We start from the raw sequence: 17,709 nt of genomic DNA, 5'->3' as shown, positions 1-17,709 counted from the left end.
AGTCACACTCGGAAAGTATTCTAGCGAATGTTCCTGTTTCAGACCTTTGGGATGTGACTTTGAGGTTGAGTCTATTCAAATGAGACTCTCTTCACTGTCATTGCTACCTGAAATGGCAGTGAGGGGATTATATGGTTGCCATGGAGATTAGTGGTTTGAGCCGAAAGTGGAGGAATGGGGCCCGTGTTTGAAGTGACAGGGCCTTTAATAGTGCTTTGATCAGGGAAATGTTTGTTGTGGGGGCAAACCTGAAGAGCAAACAGGACTTCTAAAATATTAGTTATTTGTCCAAATATAGACTTGTCTCTAAGGCATGTTTAAAGAAGAGAGAGAGAGAGAAAGAGAGAGAGAGAGAGAGAGAGAGAGAGAGAGAAACAAAAAACCTATGGCATCAGCTCCACAACTGATGATCACAACCCTTTTTCTATCCAGATTGCAATAAAAACAATGAGAGATGGTGCGAGATATGGGGGTGAGAAGAAGACTTTTTTTTTGCAAACCAGCAATTCACCACTGAATCCTCCCTGAATGGATTTATGCAAATGAATGGAGTTACAAAGAAGTGAAATTTTAGAGTGTGCTGTAGGTGTTCCTCCGCTAATATCCAACCATATATAACTACATCATATGGCCAAAAGCATTTGGACACCTGACCTTCACAGTAATGTATGGGTCGTCCCCAAGACTCTGCTGCCACAAAGTTGGCTTTGCATGATGGAATTTCCCTTCACTGGAACTGAGTGACTCGAACATGTCCCAAGGCCCCGTGCATAAATCGAGGTCCATAAAGACAGGGACTTCATAAATGCTCTTGTAGCTGAATGAGCACAAATCCCCACAGTTCAAAAATTTAGTGGACCCAGACCCCTTCCATTGAGTCTGTTCATTCTGAATAATACATTCATATTCAGTTTCATCCCTAACATACAGTTCTGATCTATCATCCCCATATTTGAGTGTTTTGATGAGTTAAGCCTAACGCACGCCTTCCCGATTCGCTTACAATTTTGTCGGGCCGATTAAATCACTTGCGAATCGTAAATGTGTGCGGGGGCACCTCGTCGCCGATTTCATCGGTTCTTGGTTGCTCGGTTCAGATCAAACTGGTCTTGATATTTTCGGACGCGATCTCCTCGTACGCAACACAATCGGTAGTGTGTGTGTTGTTACTATGATCTCATCAGTTACGATAATTTTAAACAGCCAATTGCAGTGCCAGGATTGATCACATGTGGACTGCAGAATGGGAAGCACAACTTGTGTCACTTTGGGAAGCGTCCACCTGTCTTTATGACATTAGTTCACCTGATTACAGCAAATGGGAAAAGAGAAACGAAGCTATGGCTGTAGTCTTGTCAGCTTTGAAAATGCTTGGTAAAGTATTATAGCATTGTCAGTGGTACAGAAATCGCTTGTCCGGAATCCAGGAACAAGTTGAATTTTAAGAATGACTGAACAAATTAGAATCAATTCTTATTATTGATTTGTCTAGTTGGGATTATTATCCCTTTTTGATTCTAATATTCAAAATGTAATACTTTATATATATATATATATATATATATAGGGCGGCACGGTGGTGTAGTGGTTAGCACTGTTGCCTCACAGCAAGAAGGTCCTGGGTTCGAGCCCAGTGGCTGACGAGGGCCTTTCTGTGTGGAGTTTGCAGGCTCTCCCTGTGTCCGCGTGGGTTTCCTTCGGGTGCTCCGGTTTCCCCCACAGTCCAAAGACATGCAGGTTAGGTTAACTGGTGACTCTAAATTGACCGTAGGTGTGAATGTGAATGGTTCTGTGTCTATTGCCGCTTTTCCACTACAAACGCGGCTGAGTCGGGCTGAGCCGTGCCGTGCTGAGTTGGGCTGAGTCGAGCTGAGTGGGGCTGTTGGAGTTGCATTTCGACTACAACCGCGCTGAACCGTGCTGGCTGGAAGTGGGTGGACACATTGGGTGGAGTTAGCGAAAGTGGGTGGACGTCACGTGATGTCGTTAAGCAGCGCAAACAGTGACATCAGTGACCTTTTAAGCGGTAGTCTCACGACCCGGATAGTAAACAATAAACATGGAGGACATGGAGTCGTTAGTGTTGCTGGTCTTGGTGCTGTGGCTTGTTGTCACCGACAACGCCAACAGATACTGGCAAGAGCGTATAGATGAGGCGAGGCGCATAAGGCTTCAGAAATTCTCGTAATTCGTAATTCTTCTTCTTCCGGGTTTACGGTGTTTACAGATCCCAGCGTGCTCGCGGGGCGTGTGTGGGCATGTGAGGACACTCCTCCTCACCAATCAGTGCACAGGGGAGTGTCTCCTCACGCCCCCAGCCTCACTCGGCTCGGTTTGGCTCGCTTCAGCCCCACTCCAAAACCGTGCGAGTTTTAGGGGCTAAGCAGGGCTGAAGCGAGCTGAGTCGTGCTGTTCTTTGGTAGTCGAAACGCGAGCCGTGTCGGGCTGAAGTGAGCTGAAGCGAGCTGAAAAAGGGTAGTGGAAAAGGGCCATATGTGTCAGCCCAGTGATGACCTGGTGACTTGTCCAGGGTGTACCCCGCCTTTCGCCCGTAGTCAGCTGGGATAGACTCCAGCTTGCCTGCGACCCTGTTGAACAGGATAAAGCGTCTAGAGATGGTGGATGGATGGATATATAGTATCACGTGATATCTTGAAAACATGACCATCTACAGTGGTGCTTGAAAGTTTGTGAACCCTTTAGAATTTTCTATATTTCTGCATAAATATGACCTAAAACATAATCAGATTTTCACACAAGTCCTAAAAGTAGATAAAGAGAACCCAGTTAAACAAATGAGACAAAAATATTATACTTGGCCATTTATTTATTGAGGAAAATGATCCAATATTACATATCTGTGAGTGGCAAAAGTACGTGAACCTCTAGGATTAGCAGTTAATTTGAAGGTGAAATTTGAGTCAGGTGTTTTCAATCAATGGGATGACAATCAGGTGTGAGTGGGCACCCTGTTTTATTTAAAGAACAGGGATCTATCAAAGTCTGATCTTCACAACACGTTTGTGGAAGTGCATCATGGCACAAACAAAGGAGATTTCTGAAGACTTCAGAAAAAGCGTTGCTGATGCTCATCAGGCTGGAAAAGGTTACAAGACCATCTCTAAAGAGTTTGGACTCTACCAATCCACAGTCAGACAGATTGTGTACAAATGGAGGAAATTCAGGACCATTGTTACCCTCACCAGGAGTGGTCGACCAACAAAGATCACTCCAAGAGCAAGGCGTGTAATAGTTGGCAAGGTCACAAAGGACCCCAGGGTAACTTCTAAGCAACTGAAGGCCTCTCTCACATTGGCTAATGTTAATGTTCATGAGTCCACCATCAGGAGAACGCTGAACAACAATGGTGTGCATGGCAAGGTTGCAAGGAGAAAGCCACTGCTCTCCAAAAAGAACATTGCTACTCGTCTGCAGTTTGCTAAAGATCACGTGGACAAGCCAGAAGGCTACTGGAAAAATGTTTTGTGGATGGATGAGACCAAAATAGAACTTTATGGTTTAAATGAGAAGCGTTATGTTTGGAGAAAGGAAAACACTGCATTCCAGCATAAGAACCTTATCCCATCTGTGAAACATGGTGGTGGTAGTGTCATGGTTTGGGCCTGTTTTGCTGCATCTGGGCCAGGACGGCTTGCCATTATTGATGGAACAATGAATTCTGAATTATACCAGTGAGTTCTAAAGGAAAATGTCAGGACAACTGTCCATGAACTGAATCTCAAGAGAAGGTGGGTCTTGCAGCAAGTCAACGACCCTAAGCACACAAGTCGTTCTACCAAAGAATGGTTAAAGAACAATAAAGTTAATGTTTTGGAATGGCCAAGTCAAAGTCCTGACCTTAATCCAATCGAAATGTTGTCGAAGGACCTGAAGCGAGCAGTTCATGTGAGGAAACCCACCAACATCCCAGAGTTGAAGCTGTTCTGTACAAAGGAATGGGCTAAAATTCCTCCAAGCCGGTGTGCAGGACTGATCAACAGTTACCTGAAATGTTTAGTTGCAGTTATTGCTGCACAAGGGGGTCACGCCAGATACTGAAACCAAAGGTTCACATACTTTTGCCACTCACAGATATGTAATATTGGCTCATTTTCCTCAATAAATAAATAACCAAGCATAATATTTTTCTCTCATTTGTTTAACTGGGTTCTCTTTATCTACTTTTAGGACTTGTGTGAAAATCTGATGATGTTTTAGGTCATATTTATGCAGAAATATAGAACATTCTAAAGGGTTCACAAACTTTCAAGCACCACTGTATTCGGGCTGAAAGTGTACGATGTCTCACAAATGTGTGCCGGGAATTTTGAACCGATCAAATCGGGCCCGTATACTCGTAACCGATCGCCCGACACACAAAGCCCCGATGAAATCGGGAAGGTGTGCGCTGGACTTTACACATCACCTTCCCTATTATCCTTCCCTTCATTATTATTTATTATTGTTTAATATCAGCTGGCACGGTGGTGTAGTGGTTAGCACTGTCGCCTCACAGCAAGAAGGTTCTGGGTTCGAGCCCAGTAGCCGAAGGGGGGGCTTTCTGTGTGGAGTTTGCATGTTCTCCCCGTGTCTGTATGGGTTTCCTCCGGGTGCTCTGGTTTCCCAAACAGTTCAAAGACATGTGGTTAGGTTAACATGGGGCAGCCTTGGGCTGAAGTGCCCTTGAGCAAGGCACCTAACCCCCACTTGTTCCCTGGGTGCTGTCGTATAGCTGCCCACTGCTCTGGGTATGTGTGTGTGCGCTCATTGCTCACTTGTGTGTGTTCACTGCTTCAGATGGGTTAAATGTAGAGGACGTATTTCACTGTGCTTCAGTGTGCATGTGACAAATAAAGGCTTCTTCTTCTTCTTAAAAACTGCTCAGTTGTTAGGTTTCTCCTGTGAGTTGTGAAATGCAATTCCATGAATGAATGAATGAATGAATGAATGAATGGTGGACAAATTTAAGCCACTGTGACCCAGACAAGGCAGTTAGTAAAGATGAACGAAATGGTAAGCTTCTACATTACAATTAATGTATGCTTAGCAAGGCAGGAGAGCTTTTTCTACTGGAGTTTGTGTGATAATAAGACTGTGTGTATGTGAACGTGTTTGTCCCTATACCCATGGCGCAGCTCCTGTAAAACCATTAGAGCAGTGCGGTGTGGAGGGAAGCACTTTAGTGGTGTAGCTATGCCCCAGAGCCCCCAGCCTCCTCCATCACATAGTGCCGCAGTGAGGAGAGGCCAGAGCTGGACAGCAGTGAGAGTGGTGGGGGCTGACAACACTCACTTAGACAAATGTGCCTTTCTCTCTCCCGAGTGTCAACCAACTGTGTCCCACGTCCTCCATTACACCTGTCAGCAACATCACATCACTCACACTAATACACAAAACCAATGAGTAGCGTAAGCAAACAGAGGTCACACACTCACTCTGCTGCTCTTCACACACTTATGCACTCCTGTAAAGGAAATAGCACGTCCCATCCCCTGCTTGTACTAACTTCAATACCTCATATCAGCCTATTTTAGTGTCTTCAGGACAGTTTGTATGTAGAACATGGGATCACAAAGCTGATGTGTTTAGAAGCCTATTCACTTCCAAGCTCCCCAACAGCAAGCGTAATTGAGGTCACTCTCTCATCATTTCTTCTAGTGAATAAAGTGGGCTATATTAGACCTCTTACAGGCTCCCACTCCCCTCCTTGTCTCTGGGCCGGATGGATCTGTGGGGAATGGGGCTTTGGTTGCATAGTCGGAGCATCAGATAGGCTAATGTATTATTAATGCCTCCAATGTCTCAGTGTTTAATATAATCAGCTCCAGCACAGACATGGTCTACTTACAACTACAAGCGACTGCCTCCTCATCCCCCAGCCCACCCACTCTTCTGTCGCTGTTTGAGCTTTATTTGCTGAGCTGTCTCCCTACCACTACCCTGCAGAAAACAAACTTTCACAAGTCTGCAAAGGGAAAAGAAGAATAGGAGAAAGAGCACTGGGTGCTGTCAGAGTAAGCGTTTAGACACCTTTTTATTCATAACCTACAATGCACAATGAATGTACTATGAATGTTTTCAATTTGCAGTTTCCAGTTTAAAACATATTTAAAATACATTTTGAGATAGAAATAAATAATTTTATAAAAAAGAAATTCTAAGGGAGAATTATTTTTTATTTTTTTTATGAATGCCGTTCTGTGTCTTTCAACTTCAGTAACCATTTTATCCTGGTCAGGGATCTGGAGGCTATCCAGGGAACGCTGTGCGTAAAGCAGGAATACACCCTGGATGAGATGTCAGTCCGTTGCAGTGCAGCATGTGCATACAAAACCCAAAACTCTGGCTTGTCGGCTGTAGTGTACGACGTGGGAATGGAAATGTACTCAGATTATTGGACAGAAATATTAATCACAGTCATCAAATGAACACAGTGGACATAGCGCCAGTGCTATGCAAAACTTACTATAATGAATCAACCTCATGTTATCGATAGCCTACAATATCTGCGTTTTGTGAAATGTATCAGTTTTTCTATTTTGTATCCAGGACTGTCCACCGGTATTTATTTTGCACCTCATACATCAGAAACATTGAATGTTAAAAATGAACAACACTGAATGTCTGGATTTGTTCAGGATCTGTGCTGGGCCGGGAAGATAAAGAGCATTAAAAGCTGAAAGGAAACATTAACTAAATATGAATGATTAGAGTTGCGTGTTAGTGAGAGGAGTCTAGGTCTGTCCCCACAGGAGGACCTGTCAACAGCTAAGAGAATGGAGGGAGAGACGGCGACAGGGGGAGAAGACCATGACCTTCACTGTCAGGCAAGATGCTGAGTGAAAGGGAGAGCCAGATAGCAGGAGGGAGACAGAGAGACGGAACGAATCAGGGAGAGACTTCAAACCCTATGACTCCATGCCTTATGATAGTTACCTCTTGGAGCATGTCTCAGATTCACCCTCTTCTTAAAGAGAAAATAGTTTTAATCCAACTGTTTTACTCTACTGTTGTCTCCTCCTTTTAATTTAATATTTACTATCTAGGGAATATTACAAAAATAGCATTCCTGTAACGTTCTGAAAATATGGTATATAATTACAATAGTTTGCTTTAAAGTGTTCTGAAAGCATTTCTCATAAAACTTTCCCAAGCAAAAACTGGCATGACAGAAATGTATTACAGAAAAGAGACACTGTGTTAATGTGCTTACAAAAAAAGATGGCTATTGCTGCAATGCTGTATGTTGCGACAAAATAATATAAAAGCATTCTTATAACACCAGAAAACAGAGAGGGTTAATACGGCATTCAGTAAAATTCAAAGGGCTAACAAGTTCTACAATACGTTGAAAACATCTGCGATAATAAGGGCTTGCTCTTGGAATATTATTACATTATCATTCATTCATTCATTTATCCCGGGGAGGGTCCTCGTGGTGGATTGAGCGCCTATTCTGATGAAATGGGATGGAACATCAGTCAGTCGCAGAGCAGCACCCACATTCACACACTCATTTGCACATAATGATACAACTGTAATTTAGAGCAGTCAATCTGCCTGCTGGCATGTTTTTGGGAGGTAGGAGGATACTGTCGAACCCAGAGGAAACCCAGACAGACACAGGGAGAGCAATTCAAATATTAAAAATCATTAAAATATATTTAACAGTTATTCCATGAAATTGAATCGTACATGAGCTGATAGCCGACGAGACACGTAGCACTGAGTTGGCTATAAGCCATGTACAAGAAGATTGAGTGGAATAACTGTTTTATTCTATCCACATTCACTTGATTTTAAGAAACAGAGCATTTTTATTTTTAATTTTTTTGCAAATTTAATAAATGAAACTTTCTACAAAACGTCCGACAAAATAATTTCCGCTTAGAATGTAAACAAACCGGCGAAATGACAGGAGCGATTTGTGAAAAATGCTATAATAATAATTCTTGAAAATTAAAAAAAAAAGATACGTTCTTACCATTCTGTTTTTATTTCGTCCTCGATTGGTTCAGCAACATACTCCGCCATTTTGTTTTTCTCTACTCACGGTATATGAGCTGATAGCCTCATAATAGAGTAGCCAATCAGAACGCGTGATTGCTCATATCCAGTGAATGTGGATAGAATAAATAATATATATACTGCAAAATGTAGGAACAATTAAAACAATTATGTAAAAGTGTTCTTGTGAAACCTAGAAAATATGGCAGACTGGACATTCTAGGAACCAAACGTTCATTCATTCAGGCATTCAGGAGCCTAACCCTGCAACACTGAGCGCACAGTAGAATGATTCAATCCAGATGGAATACTAGTCCATCACTGGGCTCCATTCAGGAACCAAATGTTGGTAGATCCAGACATTTGATTTACACAACGTGCCTACCACCATTAAAGTGGTAGGCACGTTGTGTAAATCAAATGGTGCAAACCCCCCAAAAATCCATTTTAATTCCAGCTTGTAATGCAACAAAACAGGACAAACACCAAGGGGGATGAATACTTTTGCAAGACGCTGTACATGGTTTGCCAAGGTTCTTGTGGAGGAACTTGAATGTCTTGCACAGAGTCCTGACTTCAACCCCACTGAAAACTTTTGGGCTGAACTGGAACGCTGACTGCACCCCAGGCCTCCTCATCTGACATCAGTGTCTGACATCACTAATGCTCTTGTGGCTGAATGAGCAAATCCCCACAGCCATGCTCCAAAATCCAGTGAAAAGGAAAGCCTTCCCAGAAGAATGTAGACACACACTAACAGCACTAATACATAGACCAAATATATCAGGCTACAAGACATGAGAATGTTTCAAACTTTTGAAGGCCCAACTCACGCAGAGGAACGGAGTGCTATTTTCACTCCAACTCGGCCCTGAGGCTATGCAACTGATAGTGTGTAAATTCCAACCTGACAGTCCGATGAATCGTGACATGCTGCTATTGCATTTTTTCAATTTTTTCCCTTTAAATGAAACGAGAGAGAGAGAGAGAGATGCAGCTGTACAGGGATAAAGAACCGAGAGGAAGTCAGAAAGAGAGACAGGCAGATTATATGCAGGTGCAGGACTGGCGGCCAAGCTGCTGGAATGTGTGGTGTGTGTTCATACTGCCTTCACTTCCCATTAAACCTCCCACTGTTTACACACACTATGGTGCTTACTCTCATCGTTTTCTTGCTTAAAGACAGCCTCACTCTCACTGTGAACTCAACGCCATCACAGAGACTCTCGGTGTGAACACAGCACATGGCATAGGGCTTTACACGAGCGGAAAGCACACCTCTCCATGAGGGAATTCCACACAGACCTTTACTTGGGCTGGCCTTCAGGGAAAACTGGTGTGTTTTGTTGCAAGAGTAGAAAGCTTGTGTATGTGCGTGCATGCGTGCGTGCGTATGTATGGGCACACGGCTGATGATGAGGAGGTGACAAGCAGGAAGTGACAAGCAGCATTTTCTGTGACTTCCCAAGAGAACCAAGTCACCCAGGTGACCAAAAGCAAGTCAGGCTACTGTCACTGGTCTCACCTTTGTTTACTGCAAAAAGGTACCACAAAAGTTTCTACTTTTTCTGTGTAATTTATAATCCATTTCGTTTAATGGCGATGTTTATTAAGTATCTGGATTCATCACAAAAAAAAAAGATTGGTTCAATTCTAATTTGTCGTACTTTTAAGGTCGTTTGATTCACGCTTGTACAGTATAAATACTAATGTCTATGTGTTGTCTATGAATGAACAGGTAAATAAATAAATGATTGCCCCATATGTACAGTCCCTGATCCATCCTGATGCCCTACTTCTGGCTGGAGTTCTCATCACTTTGCTCCTATGGAGGTTGGCACCATACGGACAATCCAAAGATACGATTAAAAAATGGCTTTGGACTATTAATACAAATAGATTTGCTACAATGGCTTAGGATTACAATCACCATGATTTAACTTTAGGACTGTGGTTGTCATGAACAGTTTTGCACTCAAGTCTCCATCAATGAACAGTTGATAACTCCAACAAAACAGACTTCATGCTAAAACTATAATGAATTTCCTTAGCCTAGTAAACTAGACCCACCCGCCTAGCGGCCAAAAATATTTTTGCCTAGCGAATGGGTCTAGCCTCGCACCATATAAACAAAAACACCCGGGCATCAAATCGTGCCCGCCAATCACAACGCAAGGTTTTTGTTTGGATTCTTTGGGCGGGCTTTTGCAGGAGTGACGACAAAGCTGCGCGACGCTGGAGAAAGCGCAACAGGAAAGATGGCTACGGCTAGTGAACAGCGCTAGTTTGACTCCGCTTTGGAATCAGTTTTAGAAGAATTAGACTTGGAGTTTTCGCTGAAACATGCGCAGGAAGAGGCTCTCCGCTCATTCTTTTCAAGAAGGACGTTTTCGCTGTTTTGCCAACCGGCTATGGCAAAAGTCTGATCTACCAGCTGGCTCCGCTCGTAGCCAAAAGGATGGGGCTAGTTTGTGCAGTACGAAGAATTAATAAACAGCTTTGAAACATTACTTTTTGATTGTTTCTTATTTTCCCGTTATTTTAAATTTAAGGGAAATTATTTCACCAAACACCACTAAATAAAAACTCTCAAAAACAGTTTAACCCTTGAAAAAAATGAGTGTATGTTAAGTATGTGGTACAGACTCCAAACTTCTTAATATCTAGAACCTGTTTATTAATTAATACGCATTTTGAAAAATTATTTATTTCAAGGTCTCCCCCACTGCGCGCTCTGACTACGTCACAGTCACTGTTGCGCTGATTAGTCAGAGCGTTGGCCTATACGCACAGAGACAGTTTGAAAGACAGCGGTTTGTTCCTCCTACACCCTTCAGAATTGTCTACGGATTGAGGCCAGACTAAATATTCACATTTAGTCTGGCTTGCCAGGCTAGAATTTCCTGGTTACACAGTTGTACTTTGTGACTATATGGGACACGGTTATAGAAGTGACTTATTTATAATCATGCTATCTGTTATCACCCAGATGAGGATGAGTTCCCTTTTGAGTCTGGTTCCTCTCGAGGTTTTTCCCTCACCCCCGTTGCCTCAGGCTTGCTCATTAGGGATAAATTTGTTAGTTTATATGTTTAAAATATATATTTTTCTGTTAAGCTGCTTTGTGACAATGTCTATTGTTAAAAGCGCTATACGAATGAATTGGCTAACCAACTTCCTTTTCTCTGAGACCTCTTTCTGTCTCTTTTCTTCCTGTCTCCCTGTTTCTGTTTCGTGACCTCATACCTGCATCCCTACACTTTCCAATCTCTGTCTCTCACTTTCTAGTGCCTCTTGGGAAGCCAATGGAGGCCAGTCTACTTGCCTCCAAGTTTAAAACACACACACACACACACACACTCCTAAAATATGCATTCAAACAGAATCCTTATGTGCTTTTGTTAATTCCACAACTGAGATCCGGAATCTTTTCCAAGTCTGCTCGAAAACAGACACGGTTATAAAGCGGACTTTTAAACCCATCATCACACACCTTCACTGTGCTGGTATTTTGGCATGTCTAGTGTACACTCAGGTCAATCTCATAGCTAAAGCAGAGCTCAAATGTAACCAGCAGTGGGGCAAATGAGGCCACTTCACCCTAATCTAGTGCTTTTTATGTTTCTCTGCTCAGCCAGGAAGCTTTACTTTCACTGGACAGCACTGGCAGCTCGAGCTCTCAACAAATTAAAGTTCCCGTCTTCAGACAGTCATAGCTGACACTTTTGTTCACGCCAACAGACCCAGTGAATACTAATCATAAGGGTCTATGAAATTTTCATACTGATTTGACATGCATTAAAGGCATAAGTGTGTGTGTGTGTGTGTTTGAGATGATCATAGCAGTGGATAGAGAAAGGAATAATTTATCATGTCTAATTAATTCTTCTCAGTAACGGGGGAGCCTGCCATTTCCATACCAGGCTCCAAACTTTGGAACGCAGTTAAAACAGAGATGGGTCGAGATGAACGCCTGCATTTTCCAAAATCTTTAGAAGCCATTTGCTGTGGTTTATTTGAAGTCCTCTTTCGGTTTGTGTGCCATTCACCATGCCTATTTACCTCCCAGCATATTACCATTTAAATAAAACAGACCACTCAGTGACCATGGATAGCTTTTAAGCCACATTTTCTATCCTCCTATCCACTGTATAGCGTGCTAAAAAATATTTGGCCAAAGTGAACTGACCAAGAACCCTAGCAAAGTCCCGAAATGAATTTGAGAGTGAAAGACTGACTCCCTGTTGATGACACACATGCGAGAGGGTTTCATAGGATGTCAGTAGTCACCACTATTTTGGAGATGATTGTAAATGACCGTGAATAATAGTGAATAATATTTCAACATTCAACACAGCAATAAATTACTTGCCAGGGATCACAGTTCTCTTAATAATTACTAATTAGCCACTACTACTAATGGCTGATCTCCAAGACTGGGCATTTTTGCTAACGCTAGCTAAAATGGTGGCCATCTCCTTATCCTTATCCAAGTTAATGTTATGTGCTTTTTTTTTTAAATAAATGAACTTCCCAGTCTGAAAGCTGCTATTGATTTTCGTTTTCTTATACCAACTGCACGTTCTCACGAAACTACACCTGCTTTGTCTTGGTTGGTTTGTTCCCTGAGGAAAAGGTTTATAGAAAAGACTTCCATTAATCAAACCTTAGACAAAAATCTGTGCTTTCATTCTTTTCATTAACTTTTAATTAAAGAAAAAGCACCACCTTTCTGGTATCGTAAAACAATCCTTTTAATCTAACAAATATGCTGTACTTACATGTTATAATCCCTTGTTGCTTTGCATGAGCTGTCAGTCATCATTTCAGCATAATCAGAACTGATGAATATTTCATCGAAGCTGGATCTTCAAACTCAAACTATTAAAAAAAAAAGTCTTTGCTTCTATTCATTTACCTCTAGAGAGACTGTTAATTCAGAATCAAGCTCAGCAGAGCCATACTGTTGAAGCTAATTTCATCGGGGGCCCATGCACAAAAGCACCTTTAGGTTCCTGAACATTTTATCACCTAGTTGCCAAACTAGAGAAGAGTTTTCATCAGTCTTAAACTAAACCTCAAAACTGTTTCAGATTCATAAGCCCCAAATCATGATTTATTAGCCAAATACACTAGAGTAGGGTTTCTCTGCTAACTTTTTGCAGGTAGCGACCCCTTTAACTGTACAAAATCCATGGGTCCACACAATAAAGATATATTTTATGAACATAATCCAAATATTCAAACAACAGACTCATTATTTAAATGTGCACAATAATATTTAAGCTAAGTATTGGCACCAGAGAAGCTTTATTTCTGAACATTTCACTCATAGAACTCATTTCTATTCAAATGTCATTATATTCAAGTTAACATTAACTAGAGAGCCACTTGCAGATTAATAACTATGAGGACTCAACACTATCGGAAACAGGGGCACAGTAAGAGTCCGTTTTCGTCCCCCAAGGTACAGGCTACACTAATGTACCCCCTAGGGCTCATTCTTCAACCTCAAGGTAACTATGTGTTCCTTTTTAGGGCCCAAAAGGTACATATGTGTTCCCAAGCAGTATATAAAATGTACAAATAAGTACCTTAAATGGGTACTGCCCCCATGCTAAGCCATGTAGCCCTAAAGGTGCAATAATACACTTTATTTTCTGAGAGTGAATAATAACTATATAGTGAGGTAAAAAATTTTTTTCTAATTTGTCTTAATGCTTTTACACATGCATCTCTGTGCTTCTTTTTTAGCAAAGAAGTTTTGCATGGGATGTGGGAATGGAGATAGTTGCAGTGCAGTTTATTGCTCGTTCTCTATCTAATTGTTGTTTCTGCTGCTTTCAGGTGGTCCTGCAACTCTTTTCAAGTGACTGCTGGCTTCTCTCTTACCTTATCATTAGTCTGAGAGCACAGTGTGAAATCTTGCGTTGTACACCTGTCCTGGGATGATTAGAGTATCCCCATGAACTTTCCACCTGCATATCAACTGACAGGGAAGTTTATGGACTTTGCTATGGCTCTGTAGCTTTTTGTAGCTACTGCCTCATAGAGGCAGGAGCCACTATGCCATCGTGTTGTAAGAATGTAAGAATGAGTGTAACAATCGTGCACTGCGCATACACATGTTCTGATTAAAATGACCGGTGAGTGTATACAATTCGGCTCACCATTCGAAATAAATGGACTAGACGAAAGAAATCGCTTTCAGACATGTTTATGCTGATTACAGAGGGAAAGTGCGTTCCACTGAGCTCTAGCACCGGGCCATTTCCGGGAATAAGAGTTTGGGTCATGGTGACAGCGTGTGTATGTCAGCCTCGGTTCGGAGGTTTCAGTTTCGAAAACTGTAAGAGGTAAGAGTAGAATAATATAAAAGTACAGACACTTGGTATCTTTTACTTCTGTGATTTTTAAATTGTTCATTTTTGGATTGCGCTTCATTTTTGTGGCTACCGCCTCATAGAGTAAATATATATGCTATATTTACTGTATGGACATGGGATCAGAAAATTTTATTTATAAACAGTAGCCACATGTACCCATAGGGTACCTATTTTTCCATTTGTGAATACTACTACTACTACTACTACTACTAATAATAATAATAATGTCCCTGAGAACTTTCCGAAGCTCCTTCACCCTCACTATATTTATTTCCCTTCACATAAACTAAAAAAAATGTGGGTTGAGTTTTTCCACAAGGGTAACAAAATCTAAATTCATCAACTCCTTGACTATGCTTCACAGACTTCTTTGAGGACCATAGAACTGGAGTATACAGGGAATTTGGCTCAGCTGTTGAGCTCTTTGTGCTTATAGACATTACATATCACAATAACATAAAAGAAACAAGGACACAGACAAGAAGTGCACATTATACACAACTATTGCATCGTAAGTAAACAAGAAGAATACTACTCAGAGGAGAATGTCGCACAGAAAAATACTGCATGAAAAACAGAACACAATGATGTCAGTCACACAGTCAATGCCGGGGTGGCCCTATATTTAGCCGGGACCATCCCCGGCCCAAACCATCAATGGTGGCCTGCTTGGAGCATGGGGAAAATAATTTTCACTAATTTTGGTCACTGATCTTATTCTTGCATTAATCATCAATTCAACTGCACTCTGCATTTTCACATGGCAGCCCAGACGCCGACAGCATCGCAGCAGATTAAATAGGCGCTACCAAATAAGGAAATTTTCCCCTCTATTGCAGTTGGTTTGGTCCAAGACTCCTCCTCTGTATTGCGGGGAACTTAAACAACGTTGGCGCGAAACAGCGCGCATCAGTGATGGAGGGCAGAAAGAGGCCAGGTGGAACCGAAAGGGCGAAGCTTAAAAAAAGGAAGGAGGTGGCAGCAAAATGTGCCAAATTGACAGATATGTTCCCAAGACCAGCTGGTAGGTTACGAAAGATATGGATTATGATAACCCTGTTTGTCGATTTTATCAGTCTATGCTAGGCCTATAATGTGTCGATAGTTTGCGATGTCAATTCAGCTTTTTGATGTCATGTGAAATCTCGCAATTTACACGGTATAGATGTGGTGTATGTCTTAATTCTAAGAAGAACCGGACATTGCTTTACATTATTAACAATTTTAGATGAACAGGTCCCAAATGTGCTGTTGCACGTTATTTCCTCATCCAGCCTATTTCATCTTGCTGTCACACTGTGCATTTCCACAGGCGTGCGCACATTGTGGTTATGAACACATAGGCCTAGAAGTCATATTTGATGTTAAATAATTGTTGTTAAATATATAACTTAGAAGAGGTGTATGCGTATGCCAATATTCTAAGCAGAATCGAACACTTGCTTTAGCCTACATTTCATTTAACCATTTTTGAGTTGCCTAATGCGCCCTCACGCTTTATCTGCCGGTTGCTGAGTACCCACAAAGTGGCCTGAATGTGAATTAAACTCCCGGACTGAAAACAGGGCCCACTCCGGCCCTGCACACGGTCATCATGTCAGTGAATCATAACTTTACAACATATACAGTTCCACAGACACCAAATCAGCCATAACATTAAAGCCAGTAATTCCTGATCGAGCATCTGTGGGATATACTTAAACAAGTCTGATCCCTGGACGCCCCACATCACAACTTACAGAATTTAAAGGATTTGCTGCGGTCTTGGTGCCAGATACTACAGCAGACCTTCAGAGGTCTTGTGGAGTCCATGCCTTGATGGGTCAGAGCATGGGCGTCGCCACCATTGAATGTGAAGGGGATATGTCCCCCTCACATTTCATAATTCTTCGTTTGGACCCCCCCACATTTAACATAAAATATGAGTTCAGCCAGCGCCATTTCTATTGCTTCGTGAAAGAATCCATTCCACTTGATGGATAAGAGAATACACAGACCACTGAAAATCCACTCTGGGTTTTCCGGGCGCTCCCTACAACAGCTCACTGCGCGCGAGTGAAGTGAATCTCAGCGCGAGCACAGAAATGTTGGTGCAGCTGCTGGAAAGTGGAGGAGGTGACGTCAGCCCCATTGCAACCTCACAATGTCTAGCTTTTGCTAAAACCTTATCCTTTTGTTATCTGCCCTCAAAATTAACCCTAGGACACGTTAAATTAATATTCAACTAAACAGTGAAATAAGCTTAGCCTAATGGGGTATTCTTGGTTGATGATGAATTGTTTGCAGTATTTGCTCCTCCCCAGATACAATGGACATAAGGACATTCTTTACAAAGAAGCGGAAAGTCAGTCAAAATTTCCCCACAGGACAGGGTTTTTTGTCCCAATGGAAATGTTAGTGCAGTTAGCTGGCTAGTCAATGTTAGGAGATGTATCAGCTAGCTTAACGTTAGCTATCATTTAATTCAAACCCAGTAGGCCTGCCTGACTGTAATGCCAGGAGTGAGGTCAAGTCTGCTCTGATGATATTTATTGATTCCTTGTTTTGTCTGGTCTTTGGCAGTTTTCTGGAAAGTAAGATGGGAAATCAGTGTATGGGGAAGGAATAGCAGAGAGGAAAGTAATGGACAGAGATGGATGTTATTCCAGGTGGATTGTGAAGGAAAGGGGGATAAAAGTTATGAAGTGGTAGAAATTGTGGTGGCACCAATATAAGAAGGAGTTATATCTATAAATCTATTTGTTATACTAATCTGTAAATGCTACTGTAGTACCACCATTGCATGTAGGTTGACAAAACTGCACTTGTTCATTGTGTGAAGTTCTCTTTTATGTGTCGTTGCTTGACCCAGTGTAATTTTGTGTTATGAAGACTGCATGATGCCATGCCATTTTTGTTATGAGTATCACTAAATCGGAAAAAAGTAAAACGCACCCACTAAAGTCACCGTTGGTGGTGAACAAAATTGCACCTGTTCATTGTGTGAAGTTATTTTTTATGTGTCACCGTTGTTTGACACAGTGTGATTTTGTGTTATGAAGTTTGCATGATGCCATGTCATGCCTGGTCATTGTGTGAGATTATGAATATTCTTATTTTTAAACATACAGTTGAGTGTCACTATTGCTTGGCCCAGTGGCATGTTGTGTTACATCTAGAACTAAATAAAAAAGGAAACACAAAATAAAAAGTAAAATGCACCCATTAAGTCATTGTTGGTGATAAATTGTCACATTCATCACATTATCTTAGGCGTAGCGGTGGGTTTAAAAACAGGCTGATGAATATATGGACTAGTTGAATGAGGACTTATTGT

General features: G+C 41.8%; 1 protein-coding gene across 1 annotated transcript in view; it reads right to left on the bottom strand.

The window, feature by feature from the left end:
• agbl4 (AGBL carboxypeptidase 4) overlaps positions 1–17,709 on the bottom strand; it is a 690,290-nt gene that overhangs the window by 93,655 nt on the left and 578,926 nt on the right. The window lies entirely within an intron of this gene.

This window comes from Neoarius graeffei, chromosome 10 (assembly GCF_027579695.1).
Source record: "Neoarius graeffei isolate fNeoGra1 chromosome 10, fNeoGra1.pri, whole genome shotgun sequence".
In the NCBI taxonomy this organism is placed as follows: Eukaryota; Metazoa; Chordata; class Actinopteri; order Siluriformes; family Ariidae; genus Neoarius; species Neoarius graeffei.
The sequence above is the reverse complement of the archived record's forward strand: the minus strand, read 5'-3'. Positions and strand labels throughout refer to the sequence as shown.